The 21,237-nt window shown below is 43.3% G+C and overlaps 1 pseudogene; it reads right to left on the reverse strand.

The window, feature by feature from the left end:
* Positions 1-5,056: 5,056 nt before the first annotated feature.
* On the reverse strand, positions 5,057-7,863 carry LOC117708664 (olfactory receptor 2A12-like; annotated as a pseudogene).
* Between the last annotated feature and the right edge of the window lie 13,374 nt (positions 7,864-21,237).

The raw sequence follows: 21,237 nt of genomic DNA on the forward strand, positions 1-21,237 counted from the left end.
AGGTATTGGCTTGACCGGTGGCCATTTTTAAATAATTATTACAACAATGGAGTGGTTGTTGCAGTAGTAAGTCACTTGGGCCACTTCCTCAAGCAAGCTTCTTGTGTTTACATGGACTGTTAGAGTTACTGTGTCTGAAAACTGGCATTCTGTGGTGCACATCTCTGTGTACAGGCTTTGGGACCTTGTTTGATAACTAACACCTAGCTCATCATGGGCAGTGATGACATGTGGTCATGTAATGCCTTCTGGTCCTTCAATACTAGAATTCCTATTGTTTGGATGCCAAGACATCCTAAATTTCCCAACAAATTCTATGTACCTCTGTCTAGTCCTAGGTCCCACTTTTTGAAATTACCAAATGGATCCTAAATTTCAAAGGACATTGCAAGCACATCACAAGAGGCAAGATAATCTTGAAAAAAGAAGATTGGAGTGCTCCTGATTTGGAATCTCAAAGCTGTTAGGAGCCACAGTGAGCGTGACAACATTCGCCATTACAAGATGGCGTGGGCATCCTGTGCTCCCACAAGTAAACAACTAACTGCACAGGTGCAAAAGGCAAAAGCGCCTCAAAGTCACTGCCCATCCCGGGGTGTAATATGGGGTGATGAGTGAACAGCCAATCAGAAGTGAACACGCCACTCTAGGGTACATATAGCAGTGCCTTTCCCGGGCTTTGGGTCTTTCCGCTTCTGCTGATACAAGAATAAAGCCTCGATGTAATAACTACCTGAACACTGCCTCACGTGTCTCTTTCGTGGGCGAAGGGGACTCGAAAAGGGGCGTGGAACAATCTAGTGCCGAAACCCGGGAATTTCAAGGTGCCTCGGGAGACCCCCGAGATTCGGGGTGGGTTAAAAGACTACAGGATCGAGGTACGTCTCTGAGAGGTATGTTTGGGGTGGAAGCCTTGGTCAAGAGCAGATTTTCACTCATTGCCGCCGCTGCACTAGTTGGCCTCTTGTTTGCGTTGCTTTCGCTTTTAGCTTATTTGTGTTGTGAGGATCCAGCTCGAAGCACAGCTATTAGGGCAAGTCAAGAGGTTTCAAGAGAGGTCCACTCCAGGCTATCAGAAACAGAGCGTGTTAGCTGGCATCAGGCCAAGGAGCCTGGGGAAAAAGATCAGGCCAAGGATCCTGGAAAGGAGAAGCAGGCAAGAAGGCCTGGACAAAAGAAGCAGACCCAGGAGTCTGGTAAAAAGGGAGAGTACTCAAAAGGAACAGGGGCCACTGCAGGGCTGTTAAGGTTAAGGACCCTTCACCGGCTGGTGAAGAGAGAGTGGAGGTCGGGGGGACCCCCCTGTACCCCATTATGGAGCTTGCCGCCATAGACCTTAGCAGCTCCAAGGAAGACCTAACACAAGGAGAGGAAGAGAGCCTAGAGGAGGAAGCAGCAGCCTATGCAAAAAATAGCCGTTCTGGGATAAGACTAAGAAAGACCTTGAATCCCTCGGTCCCGCCCTTGCCTCTGGCCTATGCCCCGGGCAGTGCCTCTAATTCATTTCTCAGCCCAGGAGATCAGAGACGGCTACAGCTCTTGCATTTCCGGTCTTTGAAGCGGCAGAAGGAGCTCGTGTTCATGCCCCAGTAGAGTATAGGCAGGTTAAAGAATTAGCTGAGGCAGTACGTGCATATGGAATTGGGGCTAATTTTACTGTATCCCAAGTGAAGAGATTAAGTACAGCTGCTATGATGCCAGGAGACTGGCAGGACACGGTGAAGGCGGTACTTAACAATATGGGCCAATACCTAGAGTGGAAGGCCTTGTGGCACGAGGCACTGCAAGCACAAGCCAGGATTAATACAAACACTGAGGGACAGCAATTATGGACTTTTGACATGCTGGCTGGAGTTGGCATACACGCGAACAATCAGACCACTCATCCCGGGCAGGTCTACGCACAGATAGCATCAGCTGCAATAAAGGCATGGAAGTCTCTCTCTAGGAAGGAAGGCAGTAACCTTTATTTGTCCAAGATAATTCAGACATCTAATGAGTCTTTTTCTGACTTTGTGGCCCGCATGACTGAGGCAGCTGGCAGAATCTTTGGGGAACCAGAGCAAGCAATGCCATTAATTGAACAGATGATCTTTGAAAATGCCACAGCTGAATGCCATGCAGCCATTGCTCCTCGGAGAGCCAAGGGATTACAAGAATAGTTAGGAATCTGTCGAGGCTTGGGAGGTCCCCTCACTAATGCAGGACTTGCGGCAGCAAATTTAGAGATGGCTGCTGTCCTTCTCCAAGGTCAGGGACGCAATAGACCCCCGCCATGGCAGGGAGGGGAGCTGTCTGTGTTTTTCCACAGGGTGAAGACAATCCAATTTGGGTCCCCACGCGGCTGGTGTAGATCGTGAGGAATGAAGCTAGATTGCAAGATAACGGCTCTGATTCTCCTGATGCTGATGTTCGATTTGGGGATAAGTATACCACTATGGGCCATAGTTAGATCTTGGCCTGTTCCCATGCCAGTACATTTAAATTCTGCAGTGCTGTCATTGTTTACAGCTACTGAGTGTTACATGGATGCCCTGTGCTCTCGGCGCACCCACCAGCAGCCTGAGTTATATAATGCTACAAGTTTTCCATTAAACTTTACACTTTGTTTTGTGGCAGCAAGCAAGGGTAATAGACAAGTAAACTACATACACCTTGTATGATTCTTAAGAAAGCTACTCTTGCTAATTGGGTGGCTCCTGTGACTTACAGTAAGGTAGAGACAAGAGTTCTAGGGGCTGTCTTGAATCAGATTAGTTCAGGACAGATGGAAGGACCGGGAAATGTCAGTCTGAATTAATCAGCACCTATAAACATTACCACCACCATGATTGGAAGTAACGTTACTATAATTGGGAGGTCCAATTGGCATACCAATAATGCCACTTCGCAACAGATGACACCGTGGTGCTATCCAGATTTGTACTTTCCAGTGGTGTTTTCACCTTGCCAGTCTAAGATTAAACCCAAAAAACAAATTGCCAGAGGATTTAATTTATCCCCTCCTCTCGATTTGGCTATAATGAATAATACAGGTAAGAGCACTGGCATAGAAAATATTTGGCCCTTTTATCATTGGGTGTTGAGTAATGAGGCTGGAGCTAGTGCCGGTGTATCTGCCTTTGCCTTGTTGAATGGTATATTTCATGAAGTACAAAACGTTTCAGCTACACGATCTAATATCTCTAGCCATTTGAATAACATTAAAATTAATAAGGTGTTTAGGAATGCATCTGCAAAACCGGTGTCAGTGTGTGTAGACCCCCCATTTTTCTTTATGTTATCCAACTTTTAAAATAATTCTGATATCTTGGATTGTAAGAATGTTACATGCTTTTTAGCACAATGCTGGAATGGATCACTAGACCTAGCCTTGGTTGTGCACGTGCCTACCTTTGTGCCCATCCCAGTAGAAGCCGATCCTGAAACTTTCCCTATTACATCATTAATAAGACATAAAAGAGACTTTGGCATTACTGCAGCCATTATCACTGCTATTACCATCTCTGCAGCTACAGCTGTGACAGCTGGCATGGCCATGGCTGATCAGGTTGCAACAGCTACTGTTGTTAATCAAATTTCAAAAAAGACTTCTGAGGCTTTGACCACTCTACAGAAAGTAGATGCACACTTGGCATCAGACATTCTGTTGGTCAATCAGAGAGTTGATTTGCTCCAAGCCCATGTAGAACAACTCACAGATGTGGTTCAAATGAGCTGCGTGTCAGCAACCCCACATCTATGTATTATACCTCTGAGATTTATGAATGATACATTTATTCAAAGCCATAATCTTTCTGCTTATTTACAAGGGAATTGGACTAGGGAGCTGGACCAGATGCAGCAGCAATTGCAGATCCGGATCTTGAGCCTTGATGGAACACGAGTGGACCCTGTTACGCCTGGTGATTTTACTTCTTGGCTTACCTTTGCCTTTTCTTTCTTTCTTAAAGGGTGGGGATAGGCCTGTTTGGTGCAGCCCTATGTTGTGGATTAGTGTTCATGTTATGGTTGGTCTGCAAGCTCAGAGCCCAACAAAAACGTGACAAGGTCGCTATCGCCCAAGCACTCGTAGCCTTGAGCAAGCATCTCCCCCTGAAATTTGGCTATCTATGCTAAGAAAGTAACTGATGACTGAGACCCTCAGTCGATGCACCCCAAGGGTTCAGCCCATTGCACTGGGTCGATGAGAGGTCTAAGTCTAGCCAGCCCTTGCCTGAATAACTGTGGTACCTGAATATTTAGAGGTGTTTGCGAGTGGGTAATCGACAGGGAATGTTCCACGAGTGTGGATAGATTTCCCGAAAATATGCCTGATTGCACAAAGGTTTGATGCCAAAAACTTCCTCTCCTGGTGGCGCCCCAGGGAGGAGGCTCCCTTTCCCCATCAAAAGGCATCGAGATGGATATGGGAAGTATTACTCATTGCACGACAACAAGAGAAGAAACCCATTACAATATCTCATTTTGCACAGGGGATCAGGCCTCTGCTTTCCCTCACTGAGTTGGTGCTGCGCTTGATAGGCAATTGGCTGTTCCATCTTAATAAAATTGATAAGGGGAGATGTTAGGAGCCGCAGTGAGCGTGACAGCATTCACCATTACAAGATGGCGTGGGCATCCTGTGCTCCCACAAGTAAACAACTAACTGCACAGGTGCAAAAGGCAAAAGCGCCCCAAAGTCACTGCCCATCCCGGGGTGTAATATGGGGTGATGAGTGAACAGCCAATCAGAAGTGAACACGCCACTCTAGGGTACATATAGCAGTGCCTTTCCCGGGCTTTGGGTCTTTCCGCTTCTGCTGATACAAGAATAAAGCCTCGCTGTAGTAACTACCCGAACACTGCCTCACGTGTCTCTTTCACGGGTGAAGGGGACTCGAAAAGGGGCGCGGAACACAAAGCCATGGCAACCAAACAAGAATGACATCAGCAAAAGGTTCACATGGAATTTAATAGACTGAATCTGACACTCCAGACCTTGTAATGACACACACACACACAAAAGATTTATTGACAATCATGTTGATTAAGCAATTAAGAGTTTTAACACCTTTCTATTGATGGTCAAAGAGTGGGCTTGAGCCTCCAAAGTACCTCGTGCTGCCTAAGTTCCAGGATACAGATTTTAAAAGCAAAAACTACTGAGATAGATCAGAGTTAGATGATGGTCAGAGTAACCCTGAATTCCTTGTTCCTGAAGAGAATAGCAGGCACTTTAAACATATCTTTACAATTATTTTGGTCAATACATCTAGACTATAGTCAAGGACATTAAAATCTCAGATGTGTGGGCAAGACAGATGTGATGGTTGCAGTGAGGGAGTTAAAGGGGTGGATCATTGTATAAATGAACATAAATTAGAGTCACAACAGGATAGCATTATGTTAGTTATATCAACATAAGCACTGAAATGTATGGTCAACCAATAAGAGTCAAAGATATAAATATCATCATGCAATGAGACAAGTACTGTTGTCAACAGACAATAATGAGACAATGAATATCCACACACAAAAGGATGAAATTGGACCCTGGCCACATATTGTGTTCAAATTGAATCAAAATGTAAATGAAAATTTTAAATATAGGAGAATATTTCATGACCATGCATGAGGAAATGACATCTGGAGTATATTACAAGAGAAAGAGTTAAAAGTCACTAAGGTGAATTTTATCAAGATGAAACCTCTGTGATACAAAGGACGTTGTCCAGAAACTGAAATATCAGTAGGTCTTGTATCATAAATCCATAATCACAGGAAGACCCAAAATTTAAGGTTATTTTTAGGTATGTTGAAAATTCCAAGCCAGCATGGAATGTGTAAGACCTTCTTTTAACACAAACCCACAAATAGATAATAAATCCTCACTATGAATGGATTGTATTCAGTATCCACGAAAATATGGCTAAAGAAGGAAATCAGGAGGCAGATATCATTAAGGAAAGAAGAGTTCAGGCCTTGAATCACAGAGGAATTTGCTGATTGGTCACATAAGAGCTACTCTGGAGCTGATAGGCAAATGATACCCACTGCCTCAGTGTGGAAAAGGACCAGCATCAGTAGTCATGGGGGAGATGTGTCCTCATATGCTACATGCCACTTGCAGCAAAAGCTGGGACTTCTGCAATGAAATTTAGCTTCCTTAACTTCCATTTGACCACACAATACAGACTTCATCATAGACTACATTGACTATAGGCAGGAAGTTTGGTCTCTGGCCTGCACCCCTTCTGTTCCATACACTACAGTTTTAATTTTAATAATGACACCCTGGGCTGTACTACTTTGCCTACAGCACCTCACCGTGATCTACTGATTCTATTACAACATCACTAACAACATGTTTCCTGTTGCCTTACATGTATGCAGTTGGCTTCTGGGAAAATACAGCAAACTACAAAACTCTTAATTTCTCACTTCTCTTTACTGAAAGTGTACACACCAGACCATTGTCATATGACTTTGATTGTTTCTCTGTGGAAGTAAAATAAATCCCAACATCTTGTTGTCCAGCTAGACCATGATGCTTTCATTGGGAAAAGAATGTGTGCAAAAAGAAGCTGATCACTATTGAGAAGCTTAGGTTTCATAGGTTTTATCCACTGTTCCTTTCCTTCTGTTATTGATGGGTGGATCTCAGACTGATTACACAAGGAGTCTTGCAATCTACCACTAACAAAATTGAGCCCCAAGAGAGTCTTTGGATTTAGAACCAGTAATATTTATATATTCTGTTGAACAGTGTTGTAGTTATCTGATCAATACAGTATTCTCTGTTTCATGAATATTGTCCATAGTTATTCAGGTGTATGTTACATCAAATGCACAACATTGTTCTTATACAAGAAAGACTGTCTCTGTGTTAAATACTGAATATTGCATCCAGTGTTCATGTAAGAATTCACCATCCTGGTTCAGCAGTCCATCCTACCATGTTCCATCACCTTGAGAAATGCCCTTTTGATATCTTTGTTTCTTAGACTGTAGACCACAGGGTTGAGTAAGGCTGTGAAGGCAGTGTAAAAGAGTGAGATCTGCTTGTCTCTTTCAGGAGAATAGCTAGAGTTGGGCCTCATGTAGATGTAAGTGGCTGGAGCATAGAAGGATGTGACCACAGTCAGGTGGGAGGCACAGGTAGAGAAAGCCTTGCAGCGGCCCTGGGTAGACTTGATCTTGAGAATTGCCTTGGCAATATGAATGTAGGAAGCCACAATGAGGGAAATTGGAGAAACAACCACAAAAACACTCAACACAAAGTCCACCATCTCAATGAGATGGGTATCCATGCAAGCCAGGCTATGCACTGAAGGACCTTCACAGAAGTAGTGGTTGACCCTGTTAGGTCCACAATATGGCAGACTCATGGTGAAGAAAGTATGCAATAAAGAGCAAAAGAAACCACAGATCCAAGTCCCTGCTACCAACCGTATGCACAGACCCCAGTTGAGGATGACAGTATAGCGCAGTGGATAGCAAATGGCCACATACCGGTCATAAGCCATCACAACAAAGAAGGTGCACTCAGTTACACCCAGGGCACCAAACACATACATCTGCAGCCAGCAGCCAGCAAAGGAGATGGTCTGAGAGTGAGCAAGAAGATGCACCAGCATCTGGGGCATGGTGGTGGTGACATAGCTCATATCCAACAGGGAGAGGGTACAGAGGAAGAAGTACATGGGAGTGTGCAGCTGTGTGTCCAGGCAGACTAGCATGATGATGAGCCCATTGCCCAGGACTGAGCTCAGGTAGATGAGAAAGAAGACAATGAAGAGGATACTGTTGGTCGTGGGGGTCACTAGAGAAGCCAACCAGGATGAATTCAGAAACCCAACTTTGGTTCTGCCCTGGAATCATCCACATGTTGGAGGCTGTAAGAGAATCCATTATTCTGTGTGTCACCTGACACATACCAACAGTAGATGCAGAAAAAAGATACAGGCTGAGGAGATGCTCAAAGGTGAAGCACTGATGCTGTTCTAGAGAACAGCCAGCTCAAAGCTGTCTGTAACTTGAGTTCCAGGGTATTGGACTCCCTGTTCACAGCTCCACAGGCTAGACACACATGTGGTGCATGAACACGCATGTAGGCAAAACATATATATATCTGAGCAGTCCCTGATATATATATATATATATATATATATATATATATATATATATATTAAAAATAACACTTTTAATATAAATAAAGGCTCAGGTGTGGATTCTGAGCTCAGTGGTCAGATCCTGGGCACTCTTCTCAAGTTACTGATCTTCCCAGTGCCTCAGTCTCTTCAGCTATCCAATAAGACTGATGACATTCATGGCTCGGGATCAAGTTGAATATCTAATCCATCCCTCATAACTCCTGGAATCACCACACATCATACGACATGTCACATGCTCTCTCACACTCTGGATTCTGGAGGAAGGTAAAGACAGAGAATTCCACAGCAAGTGGGTTAGTGACACTGAAATAATGTGCACTGGGACTCAACTGAGAGACCCTGCCTCAATGAATAAGGTGAAAGCAACTGAGGAAGAATCCATTTTAGTCTTCAAACACACACACACACTCATATACACACACACACATGCACGCACTCACACATGTACACATGCAAGCACATATACACATACTTGTGTGCATGCACATAAAGATACACACTCAGGCATGTGCACGCACACACAGTAGATATTTCAAAAAAAAGGAGTAAACAATCAGATGAAGCAGACAGAACCAATGTCAGCCAGACACAGGTTCACAAACTTACAGTCATATGAGTAATGACAGATGTGCTTTTGCGCAACACACTGGAGAAACTGTAGCCTTCCCAGGGACTGCTGATGGATCCTGCTGGTATTTAAGTAGGAAAATTATTTCCTACACTTTTATTTTCATGTCTCTCTGCTTTCGAAAAAAATTCAATTTTGGGTATACTGTATATTTGAGTGGTAAATCTAAAACAATTAAAATCTTAGAATCAAACCTGATAAATATATTTATCATTTTAGATTAAGCCAAGGTAAAATTGCTTTTAAAGACCACTTTCTATGGAGGAAAAATCCATGGTAAGCCAGAAAACCAAAAAGGAAGTACTCAAAATATGCAGAAAAAGACTTAGAAAAGTATAAACATAACATCAGATGCTCCAGGGGAACAGTGAACACTATTGAAGGTATTCCAGACGTCAGCTGTCTCTTAAGCTCTGGTGAGGGTAAGAGGTTCTCAGTACCATTACCAGCACGGCTGCAGTAATACATGTCTAGTATTAGCTAGTGTGACTAGATAAATTGGAGGAGAAAATTAAAATGAGTCCTTCAGTGTGTGCTTGGCTGTGCTCCTAAGGCTGAACACATTTAATGCATTGCACAGCAATACAAGTATCAATTATATTTCTGAGAAATATGTGAACACAATGACAGACACACACAAACATATGCTCAAGGAAAGATAATGTAAAGGAAATTTCCAAACACTACTCTAAATAGTCTGAGCTAAGGCTCCACTCATATGCTGATAAGTAAGACAATGCTTAATGCAGGAGTTGCTTATGATGGGAGTAGAAACATGAAAGAGACTTGAAGCCATCCCCAGTCTTCACTTTCCCTGTCCCATTCTCTCTCCTGACCAGTCCCTGCTCATCACCCTCACAGACATCCTTTCTCTCACCCAGGTCAGGGGACCATCCTCTCTTCTTTTATGTCTGTATCTGTCTCCATGTGACCCTTGCTTCAAATTCAATACAGTCTTTGTTTTGTTTTGTTTTGTTTTTTTGAGACAGGATTTCTCTGTGTAGTCCTGGCTGTCCTGGAACACACTCTGTAGACCAGGCTGGCCTTTAACTCAGAAATCAGCCTGTCTCTGCCTCCCAAGTGCTGGGATTAAAGGCGTGCGCCACCACCACCTGGCCAGTCTTTTTTTTTTTAATTAAAAAAATTTAAAAGCTAGAGAGATGATTCATCAGCTAAGAGCATTGGCCACTCTTCCAGAGACCCTGAGTTCAATTCCCAGCAACATGGTAGCTCACCAGAAGAGGGTAGGATCTGATACCCTCTTCTGGTGTGTCTGAAGACAGTGGCAGAACACTCATTTTAAATAACTGAGTCTTTAAAAATCTTTAAAAATATTTTCATACATGGACCTTGATCATATACTTCCACTCCCCAAACTTCTCCCAGATCCTCCCGACCCAGCTTCATGTTCTTTCTCCTCTGTATGCATTTTCAAGACAAAACCCGAAAATAACAAACAAAAAACCAGGAAAAATAAAAATTAGAAAAAAATCCAGAAGAAACAAGTAAACAAACAAAAGAGAAACAAAACCATGGGGTCACGCTCTGTTGGCCAACAGCTCTTGAGAATGTGGTTTACCCTGGCGTGTGACGGATGCACACAGAGACTCGACTGGAGGAAACCGGTCCTAGTAGTTGTAAATAAGTTCTTGTTTCAGGGCAGGGCTTTTTGTCCACTTTTCTCTCTCAGGGCTGGGCAATCAATCATCTGTGTCAACACAGTCTTTATAAGACCACTCTAAATGTTATTCAAGAATTTTTCAAGCTGGTCTTATCTGGAGCTTTTAATATCCCTGAAGCCCCATCATTTGAGGCAGACACACTGGTCATCCCTAACCTGTCTGTTCTGTGAAGACTAAGCCTCAGGATGCAGCTGTCTCCTCCACCTTCCCTCTCTCCAAGAACAAATCTTCAAGTAAGCACTCCTGGTGCCCCAAACACCTCTGCCTCTCTCCAACCTTAGGGCAATTGCCTAGCTTCTGGGGGTGACACCACTTGCACCGTTGTTGCCCACATTGTGGCCACATCTCAGCAGAAAGCCTTCCCTTCTCTGCTACCATCTCCTATCCCTAACCCAAGTAGGATGCATCCTGTATTTCCTGTTCATTGGCTGGTTACAGTCTGACGAATCCTAGAGGAATCTTTCTCTCCTATTAACTGAATACCCAGACCACTGAGAAAGAATTGTCTACAGTAGGGTATAACTGCCTTTGCTATAATAAAAATAACTAGTATTTATTCTGGATAATTTATAAATCCCAGCCATTGTTCCCCTAACTTTAGGTAAACATCACAATTCACTGAAGGAAGTGTTTTTTACCATGTGTTACAGGTGGAAACTTAAGGCCTAGAAAAGGCAGTTTGTTCCAGATTACAAGCTTGCCATGAGAGAAGTAAGTGGGAGGTGAGGTGGTCCAGTCTCAGAGCCTGGCTCTCAGTCACTGCCTGCTCTGCTCGAGCACACAGGCTCTCAAGTGGGAGCTGAGGAATGCAGTCTCCAGTGTCCTCTAGTGGAGCTCACTGAGATTCTGCACAGACCAGAGCTCCTAGGACAGAGTTGGATGGACACCCACAGACCAGCTCTCCTGAGATTTCTCTCATGTCTGAGTGAGGGAGGCACTGGAGTATATTGAAAGGAGAAGAGTCCAAGGAAAGAGTATCTGAGCTGAGGTTTCTGCAGCATGGGAAGATCATTTAGTCATCCACAATCTATTATGTTTTCTCATCTCAGTGGCCTCTGATTTAGCTTATAATGTTCCAGCAGGCCTGGTGGGCCAAATCTATGAACCCAGTACTGCAAATAAAAACATCAGGATTGAGTTCCAGGGCAGGTGATGCTACACATGGTAGCCCCAACCTATAGAACCAGCAGCTGGAAGGCTTAGGATGAGTAGCCTAAAGAAATTCAGTAGTGTACCATGAGTTTGAGGCTAGGCTGGGCTAGATCAGACTTACATGCTTTACCCCCAAAAAGAAAATCATGATGACCATGCCCACAAAGAGCATCAAGCTTTGTCTCTGTAGTGTGGGGAGACATCTTCAGAGACATTGACCATCACTGTTCTCTCATGCATAGGGCTTTCTGCTGCAATTAAGATCTTTTGAGCTCAGGCCTTCACATTCTTTATTTAACAACATGATTTGAAACAGACAAACTCCCTGTAAATATTTATTAAGTTCAATAAAGGGGGAAAGGAGGAAAGAAGGAAACAAGGTTGAGACAGAGAAGAAAGAAGAGCAGGGAAAGGGGAAGGAGGTCTGGGAGTTTGAGATGTACACACAGAGGATGAGGAGATGGATGGCTTGACTCCTACTTACCTGCAGTCCATCATATGTCTGAACCCCATCCATAAGATAAACACCAGTGACCATCTTACCACTTGTAAATCCAGGGATGTGTCACTGAGTGCATGTTTCTTGCTCTTGCAAGAACAAAGCTAATGGGGAATTCCCCCTAAAGAAACAGAGTTGAGAGGAACAGGATTTAGGCAGCCCTGTCCCTAGAAAAATGCCAAGGTAGTATGAAGTTTGAGGGTCTGAGTCTCCCAATTTCTCTACAAGGATCAGGCAGCCCTGGCTCCTGAAGATGGTGTCTATAAAATCCTGCTTAACAAAGGCAAGCTCACACATCTTCACTTCTTCCCAGTGGGGCCAGCAGCTGAAGATTTATGACCCTGCCTCCTCCCTTAACTTCCCCAGGAGAGCTGGGAAAGGCTCCTTTCTGTTCCCAATAGGGATGCTAAGATGATTCCCAGGATGCTGTCAACAAGAGCACTACAAGTGAGACCCTTGAGGTTGAGCAGAAGGAACTAGCCCATGGGTGATGGGTGGTGACCTGTTCTCTTTTTCTATACTAATTGGGGGCTAAGAGCAGTTCAGAGAACAGAAGATGGAACCTGGTCACCTGATACAAGGTGACCTTGTCAAGAACACAAGTTCTCATTGTGATTCCTTTTGCTGTCCAAACCCTGAGCCTAGAAAAGCAATGATGAGGCCATGATTGAGTCACACTTTTCTTCCTTCCTCAAGTACCTCGGGGCAAACCGAAATTCTCACTCCCCGCTGTATATCAGAGAAAGTTACCCAGATACCTTGGTGCTAATGAGGAGAACACTACAATGGGGGCTGGAGAGTATCTATTTGAAAAAGACAATTTCTTTCTCAGGCAGAGGCCCCAGTGTGGTTCCCGGCATGCAAATGGCAGCTCATAACCATCTATATCTCAAGTTCTAGAGGATCTTGTAGCTTCTTGTGACTTCTGCAGGGATCAGGCATTTGTGTGGAGTTGGAGGCAACATGCTTATACACATAAGCAGAGAAAAGAAGAAAAAGAGGCAACCATGAAGCAGCAACATGGAAGTCAACAGTGACATTATCTTCCTGCCACTGGACAGAGAAGACTCTCCCAGGGGCTCATGTCTCTTGGATTCAAATAATAATTGAAGACAAAAAATTGAACTCTAGAGTATGCTTTCTTTAACTTGCTGTTATTCTGCCTTGGTTTCCTCTTCTATAGTGTTCCAGTAGTAACCTCTTCCCTCCAGGCTTGCTAGACTAAAATGTGATGATGTGCTGCGCCTGCCACAAGTACTGACCTATGGTCCATGACCTTGAGTCTCCATCCCACTCTTTTGTTTGAGTCTCGGAATCCTAAGTGTCCATCCTCTTTAGATGGATAAGGCTTTAAAATTACTGTGGTGCATGAACTTAATCCCAAAACTTAGAAGGCAGAGGCAATCGGGTTTCTATAAGTTCAAAGCAAGCCTGGTCACACAGCAAAGTCTAGTACAAGCAAGAATATACAGAGAAACCTGTTTTAAAACCAACCAACCAACCAAAAAACAAAAAAAGAAATTCTGTGAGCTGCTCCAGAAACACAGCGAATATTAAAAGTTAATGATATAAATGACAAGTAAATAAATTGTAGTGGAAGAGAGAATATCTGAAAATGGCGCTTGGCTCTCTAACACTGGAGTAAATAGAAAGCTGAGACTATAGTTTGATTTATCACATCTAAAAAAAGGTAAAAAAAAAAGCTCCAAAACTCCTCACATTCTGATGATGTCTGATGAACTCTGGACAGGCAGTTGAGTCCAGCCAGACTTTTCTCGAACAGGATCAATAAGGAGACAGAGGTTCATAGAGATGCAGATAGAACTGATTGAGTGTCATAAGTAGGATGATAACAGCCATCATGGCTTTGTTGGTTCGATTCATGAAGATTTTATTATAGATTTATAAGAAGAGAGCAGAGGAGATGTGTGTGTGTGTGTGTGTGTGTGTGTGTGTGTGTGTGAGAGAGAGAGAGAGAGAGAGAGAGAGAGAGAGAGAGAGAGAGAGAACATTTGACTTAGATATGAATGTCTACAACATGGCAGGAAAGCAGTCACATGATAGGAATGGTACTTGATAAAAGTGAAAAAGGCCCAACTCTCACAGAAAGTGTATTTGAAATCCTGCAAAAGAAAGAGGCAAATTAGAAAAAAATGTTACACCTAAAATGTACATGTCAGTTTTATTTCCTCATATTAAATTGTCATGTCAGGGGCTTGATACTAAATGCACTCACTTGTCTAGCACTTTCTGAACTCTGGCTGGCTAATTCAAGTCAGCTGTTCTGGCCCAAATGCCTCTCCAAGGTAACTGATTCAAACTTGATTGTTTCAGCTTCTTGTTGAATTGCTCTACTTGGTCTCAAATTAAATCTGGCAATCTGTCCTAATCTTCTGGCGCCTTCTCATTCTTTGGCTCATTCTGTCTTCACCTGCAACCTGTCTCTGTAAAATTGTCCCAGAAAAACTACCTTCTCTTTATCTCTGCCTCTCTGTCTGTCTCATTGTCTCTCTCTCTCTCTCTTTCTCTCTCTCTCTCTCTCTCTCTCTCTCTCTCTCTCTCTCTCTCTCTCTCTGCACTGGTCTTTAAGTCACCTCTCTTTCCTGTGCTGTGAGTTGGGCATATCCTATATCTGACACATTCTGTCAAATCTTTCTCCCATTCACCATTTGTCCACCACTCAAACAGACATCACTTCCAAAGATGGTTGCATCATTCTATAAACTAACTTTACCTTCAGTATTAGGAATTAAAGGTATGCACTAAGGTCTTGTATGTATTCCAGGCAGAGGGTTTAAGCATGTGTCATTCCAGCTGGGTCACACAGAACTTGATGATCTTTGGATGTTAAAATTATTCCTCTATAAAGTGAGGACTCAAACAGGTAGACAGACATGGCACAGCCTCATGGCTGCTTGCAGAGACTGCACATCATGGTTTTTGTAATGACTGCACCATCAAGAGAGTGTAAAGCATGACACTACCTGCTTATGGGCAGATAATGAACAATGACCCAGAAGACATGAGCAATTTGACAAAGGTCACCCAGCTAGTGAGTGGTGGAACCAACTCCAAGGCCTGGCCACTTGTCTCTTGGGTGAGACAGACTCTGTCATGTCTATCACATGTTTAATTATGTGAATTCAAGCTAATGACTGGACATGGGCTCTAACCAAAAATCTCTCCTGTGTCTTAGAGCTGGGCCTGACCACAGTGATCTTGAGATTATCCTAAGGTCAGCATGAAGGAAAAGTCAAACTTGAGAGGATTCATTCTGTACCAGGGAGACATACAGGCATTAAGTAGAAAATGGCAGGCTTTGAGAAAGTAGAAGCCAGGAGATTCACAGCTCTTACAATCAGGGACTCCCTAATTAGTCCCCAGATGACAAGGCTTCATTAATGGGTCATGTGAGAATTGGCTCATTTCAGAAGATGGGTACTTCAAAATGTTTTCTCAATTTGTGTCTTGTATGCACAATGTTTTTGTATATTGTGTAAAATGTTTTACAATGTATTATTCAAATGCTGATTTCTCTGCCCTTATATCTTGTTTATATCCAGGGAATCTCCTGTCTCAAGTTTGTGTAAAATTGTCAATGAATACTGATCACACAATGGTTGAGCAGAAGACAGTAGGGAGGAAGGTTACATCCGCCATGGGGAGAAGAGAGACAGAAAGGAATTTCAGGTAAAGATGAGAAACAGAGCATCTGAAAAGACATCATGAAAATAAACATCTGAAACCAAAGAGCCAGATCACTAATAAGATTGATTCAGGTATCATGAAATCATGACTGGGAGGCTTAGAGGTTAAGGTAGATCCTTTATCTTCTCAGCTATTGAGGTGCAGCTTGAAATTAATCTTGTGTTCTCTGTGTGTTATAGGAAGGAGACTAGAAAAAACAAAGAAATACAGCTGCTGGATTAATTCAATTATTTACACTTATATTAAAATAATTCATTTTACATTGTCTGGAGAAGGAAGTGATGACAACCATGACAAGCAGTGAGGGGAGGGCCAAGGAAAGGCTGACTGGTGTCTGCAGGCATTGCCATCCCATCCACCTTATTCTTCATATCCTCTCCTGTTGAGGACACCTTTGATGTTGATGCACAAAAGACAGAAACATCTTAATATGCTTTCCCATTTCTATGAAGGCTACCCACTGATCTCTCCACACTCTCTCCAATTTTACAATTACAGTCCATGAACGTTCATGACCATGTAACCAACACATGGACCACAATGACCTTATCAATATAGACTCCTAACTGGAACACAATTCTCCTTTGAAACTAAAGGAACTACTAAATGTCCTGCACAGTGTTCTGTCCCTTAGAAGGGTTTCTCTTCACCACTATCTTCAGGCACATCCCAGAAACAAGACACAGTGCTCCTCTCTCCGTTTTCAGTTGGGGCAGGCATGTCACACAGAACCATGTGTAACCAGCATGATTTTCATCCTCCTACACATTATACCATAGAGAACTATGGGGACCACAGGCTCAATATAAATAACAAGAATAAAGCACTCAGGCACACTCTTCAGACAAGGACAAAAAACCAGCCACATTCTTCACCAAAATATCACAAGAATGATCTCTAGGCAACATACTAACAACCTTCTGCTATGAAACCTCTTGAGCCAGGCTCCCAGAGTTCAAATCACCCTCAGCACCACTGTCTTCTATGTTTCTATTAGTATGGCCCATTTAGCCCTACATAAAGCCTTCCACTGCTTTCCTAATCCAAAACTCCACAATCTACATTCATCCAAACACAAGCATGGTCAGTCCTACCACAGTAATATCCCATTGACTGGTACCAACTTCTGTCTTAGGGTTTTATTGATATGAAGAGACAACATAACCACAGCAACTCTTATAAAAGAAAACTTTTAAAAATTCTTTTTCAGTTTGTTTTTATGTGTATGAGGGGCGGCAGACATGCGGGACCCACAATTCAGCCCACTAGAACCCATGCCCACGCGTGTGCTACAGCCCCACACCAATACAATTTAATTAATTGTTATTTTTATAGTTAACTATTCCATGTGTTTAAGGAGCAGCTCACAGAAATTATTTTTTGCTTGTTTGTTTGTTTTTCCAAACAAGGGGTTCTCTGTGTTCTGGAACTTGCTCTGTAGGCCATGTTCCTTGTGAACTTACAGAGATCCTACTGCTTGTGACCCTGAAGTGTTGAGATTAAAGTTGTGTACCACCACTGCCCTGTGTTCACAGAAAGGTTATTAATCAATCACTCTAATCAGGAAGTACTTTATACTCCCATGTTCTTTTTCTGAATATTCTGTATCCAAGGCACAGGCAAAAGACAAGGATGGAGACTCAAGGTCATGGACCATAGGTTAGTACTTGCTGCAGGTGTAGCACCTCATCATATTTTATTCTCTCAAGCCAAAAGAGAAGAGGTTACTGCTGTAATTCTACAGAAGAGAAAACCAAGGCAGAATAACAGCAAGTTAAAGAGAACCTGCTCTAGAGGTTGGTTTGTGTGATCCCCAATTCTTGTTTGCATCCAAGAGACATGAGCTTCTGAAAGAGTCTTCTCTGTCCACTGGCATGGGGATGTCTCTGCTGGCTTCCATGTTGATGTTTCATGGTTGACTCTTTTTCTTCTTTGTCTCTGTTTATATGCATGACCATTTTGTCTCCATGTCTCCACACACATGCCTGGTCCCTGAGGAAGTCAAGAGGCTACCAGATTTTCTAGAACTGAAAATGTAGATGGTTGTGAGCTCCCGTGAGCATGCTGGGGACCACACTGGCTCCTCTTGAAGAAGCAGCAAATTGTCTTTTTCTGAAAGCAAATTTCCAGCCTCCATTGTTTTTGTCTCTTCATTAGCACCAGAGTGGCTGGGTAACTTGGTGGAATTTGATACAGCAGGGAGGTAGGACTTTAGTTTGCCACAAGGTAGTTGAGGAAGAAAGAAGAATGTGACTCAAACATGGTCTCATCATTGCTTGTCTGGACTCAGGGTTTGGACAGTAAGAGGAAGCACAATGAAAACTTAAGTCCTTAACCTTTATTTCATCTGACCAGGTTTCATCTGTTCTCTGAGCTGTGATTATTCCCCAGTTATAGTCTAGAAAAGGGAGCCCCTCACCCAGGGGCTATTCCCTTCTGCTCATCCCCCAATGGTCTCACTTGTAGTGTTTTTGTTGACAGCATCTGGGAAACATTTTAGCATCCCTATTGGGAACAGAAAGGAGCCTTTCCCAGCTCTCCTGGGGAAGCTAAGAGAGAAGGCAGAGTCATAAATATTCAGCTGCTGGTCCCACTGGGAAGAAGTGAAGATGTGTGAGCTTGCCTTTGTTGAGCAGGATTTTATAGACACCATCTTCAGGAGCTGGGGTTACCTGGCCTTTGCAGAAGAATTGGGAGACTCAGCCTCTCAAACTCAATAGCACCTTGGCATTTTTCTGGAGACTGGGCTGCCTAGAATCCTGTCCCTCTCAACTCTGTTCCTTTAGGGGGGAATTCCCCTTTGATCTTGTCCTTGCAAGACCAAGAGACAGCTACTGAGCTACATTCCCTGGATTTGTAAGTGGTAAGATGCTCACTGGTGTGTAGTACGTGGGTTGGGTTCAGACATATGATGGTCTGCAGGTAAGCAGGAGTCAAGCCATCCATCTCCTCATCCTCTGTGTGTACAACTCAAACTCCCAGACCTCTTCCCTCATTGCCTGCTCTTTTTTCTTCTCTTTCTCAACCCTGCTTCCCCCATCTTCCCTTTATTAACTTGATGGATATTTACAGAGAGTTTGTTTCTTATCATGTTGATAAATAAAGAATGTGGAGGCCTGAGCTCAAAGATCTTAAGTGAAGTGGAAAGCCCTATGCATGAGAGAGCAGTGACGGTCAGTGTCTCTGAAGATGTCTTCCTACATCACAGAGACACAGCCTGATGCTGTTTGTGGCCATGGACACTATCGTTTTCTTTTTTGGGGTGAGGCTGTTGTAGCATAGCCTGACCCCAAACTCATGACATAGTACAGGAAGTCCTTTGTAGGTTGGGGTTACCATGTGTAGCATCTTCTAGCCTGGAACTCAATCCTGATGTCTTCATTTGCAGTACTGGGTTCATAGATTTGGCCCAGCAGGCCTGCTGGAATTCTGTAAGCTAGATCAGAGGGCACTGAGCTGGGAAAACATAAATAGATTGTGGATGACTAAATGATCTTCCCATGCTGCAGAAACCTCACCTCAGATACTCTTCCCTTGGATTCTTCTACTTTCAGTATAGTCCAGGGCCTCCCTCACTCAGACACGAGGGAAATGTCACCAGGAGAGCTGGTCTGTGGGTGTCCATTCAACTCTGTCCTAGGAGCTTTGTTCTGTGCAGAATCTCAGTGAGCTCAACTAGAGGACACTGAAGACTGCATTCTTCACCTCCCATTTGAGAGCCTGTGTGCTGGAGCAGAGAAGGCAGTGACTGAGAGCCAGGCTCTGATGTTGGAACACCTAAAATCCCACTTATTTCTCTCATGACAATGTTGTAATCTGGAACATACTGTCCTTCCAGACCTTAGGTTTCCATCTACAACACACAAGTAATAACACTTCTTTCAGTGAGTTGTGATGTTAGCCTAAATTTAGGGGGAAAATGGCTGGAATATGGAAATTATCTAAAATAAATATTAGTTATTTTTATTACTTGAAAGGCTAGGAAATCATCCATTCAGTCATACCATACTGTAGACAAGTCTTTCTTAGTGGTCTGGGAATTCAGTTAGTAGTATAGGAAAAAGATTCCTCTGGGATTCTTCAGACTGTAACCAGCCAATGAACAAGAAATACTGGATGCATCCTACTTGGGTTAAGGGTGGGAGGTGGGAGCACAGAAGTGACTCCTGCCGAGCTGTAGCCACAGTGTAGGCAATGGTGCAAGTGATGTTCCCCGCCCCCATGGTGAGTGTACAGGACAGAGTGGGCTTGCACAGAGATTTGTACATGGAGACACAGGAGGTGGAGGACACAGCTGCATCCTGAGGCTTAGTCCTCACAGAGCAGGTTAGGGATGACCAGTGTGTCTGTCTCCAATGATGGGGCTTCAGAGCTGTTAAAAGACTTTCAGTTGGGGCCAGATAGGACCAACTTAAAAATTCTTGAAAAACCCCTGCAACAGTCACATGAAGAATGTGTTGACACAGATAAATGCCCAGCCCCGAGAAAGGAAAGTGTACACAAATTCCTGCCTCTAAACAAGAACTGATTTACAAGTAAAACCCATTAGGAGAGGGGAGATCAGTTTTGCCAGTAGAGTCTCACTGTGTACATCAGTCACACCCCAAGGTAAGCCTCATGGTCAGGAGCAGTTGGCCAACATGAAAGTGACCCCATGTTTTTGTTTTGTTTGTTTGCTAGTTTGTTTCTTCTGCGTATTTTTTTTTTCCTTGAAAGAGAGTTTGGTAGGAGAAAGAACATGAAGTTGGGTGGGGAGGATCTGGAAGAAGTTGGGAGAGGGGAAGAATATATTCAAAGTGCAGTGTAAATGTTTTTAAAAATATTTTATAGACAAGATTTATTTAATATGAGTACACTGTAGTTGTCTTCAGACACACCAGAAGAGGGCATCAGATCCCATTACAGATGGTTGTGAGCCACCATGTGGTTGCTGGGAATTGAACTCAGGACCTCTGGAAGAGCAGCCAGTGCTCTTAACTGCTGAGTCATCTTTCCAGCCCTTGAAAAAATTTTTAAATAAATAAATAAAAAAGACTGCATTGAATAAGAAAAATTTAAAGGCTAGGGTCATATGGAGACATACAAAAATGCCAGAGGAGAGGATGGACCCCTGACCTGGGTGAGAGAAAGAATGGCTGTGAGGGTGATGAGCAGGAACTGGTCAGGAGAGGAAATGGGACAGGGAAAGTGAAGGCTGAGGATAGCTTCAAGTCTCTTTCATGTTTCTACTCCCATCAAATTATCTCTTGCCTGAACCATTGTCTTGCTCATTAGCATATAAATGGAACCCAACTTCAGACTATATAGATGAGTCTAAATACTCTGTTTGGAAATTTCCTTTACGTGTCATTCCTTGAGCACATGTTTGTATGTATCTATGTGTTTACCTATTTTAGAATTATACTTAATATT

Source organism: Arvicanthis niloticus, chromosome 5 (assembly GCF_011762505.2).
Source record: "Arvicanthis niloticus isolate mArvNil1 chromosome 5, mArvNil1.pat.X, whole genome shotgun sequence".
In the NCBI taxonomy this organism is placed as follows: Eukaryota; Metazoa; Chordata; class Mammalia; order Rodentia; family Muridae; genus Arvicanthis; species Arvicanthis niloticus.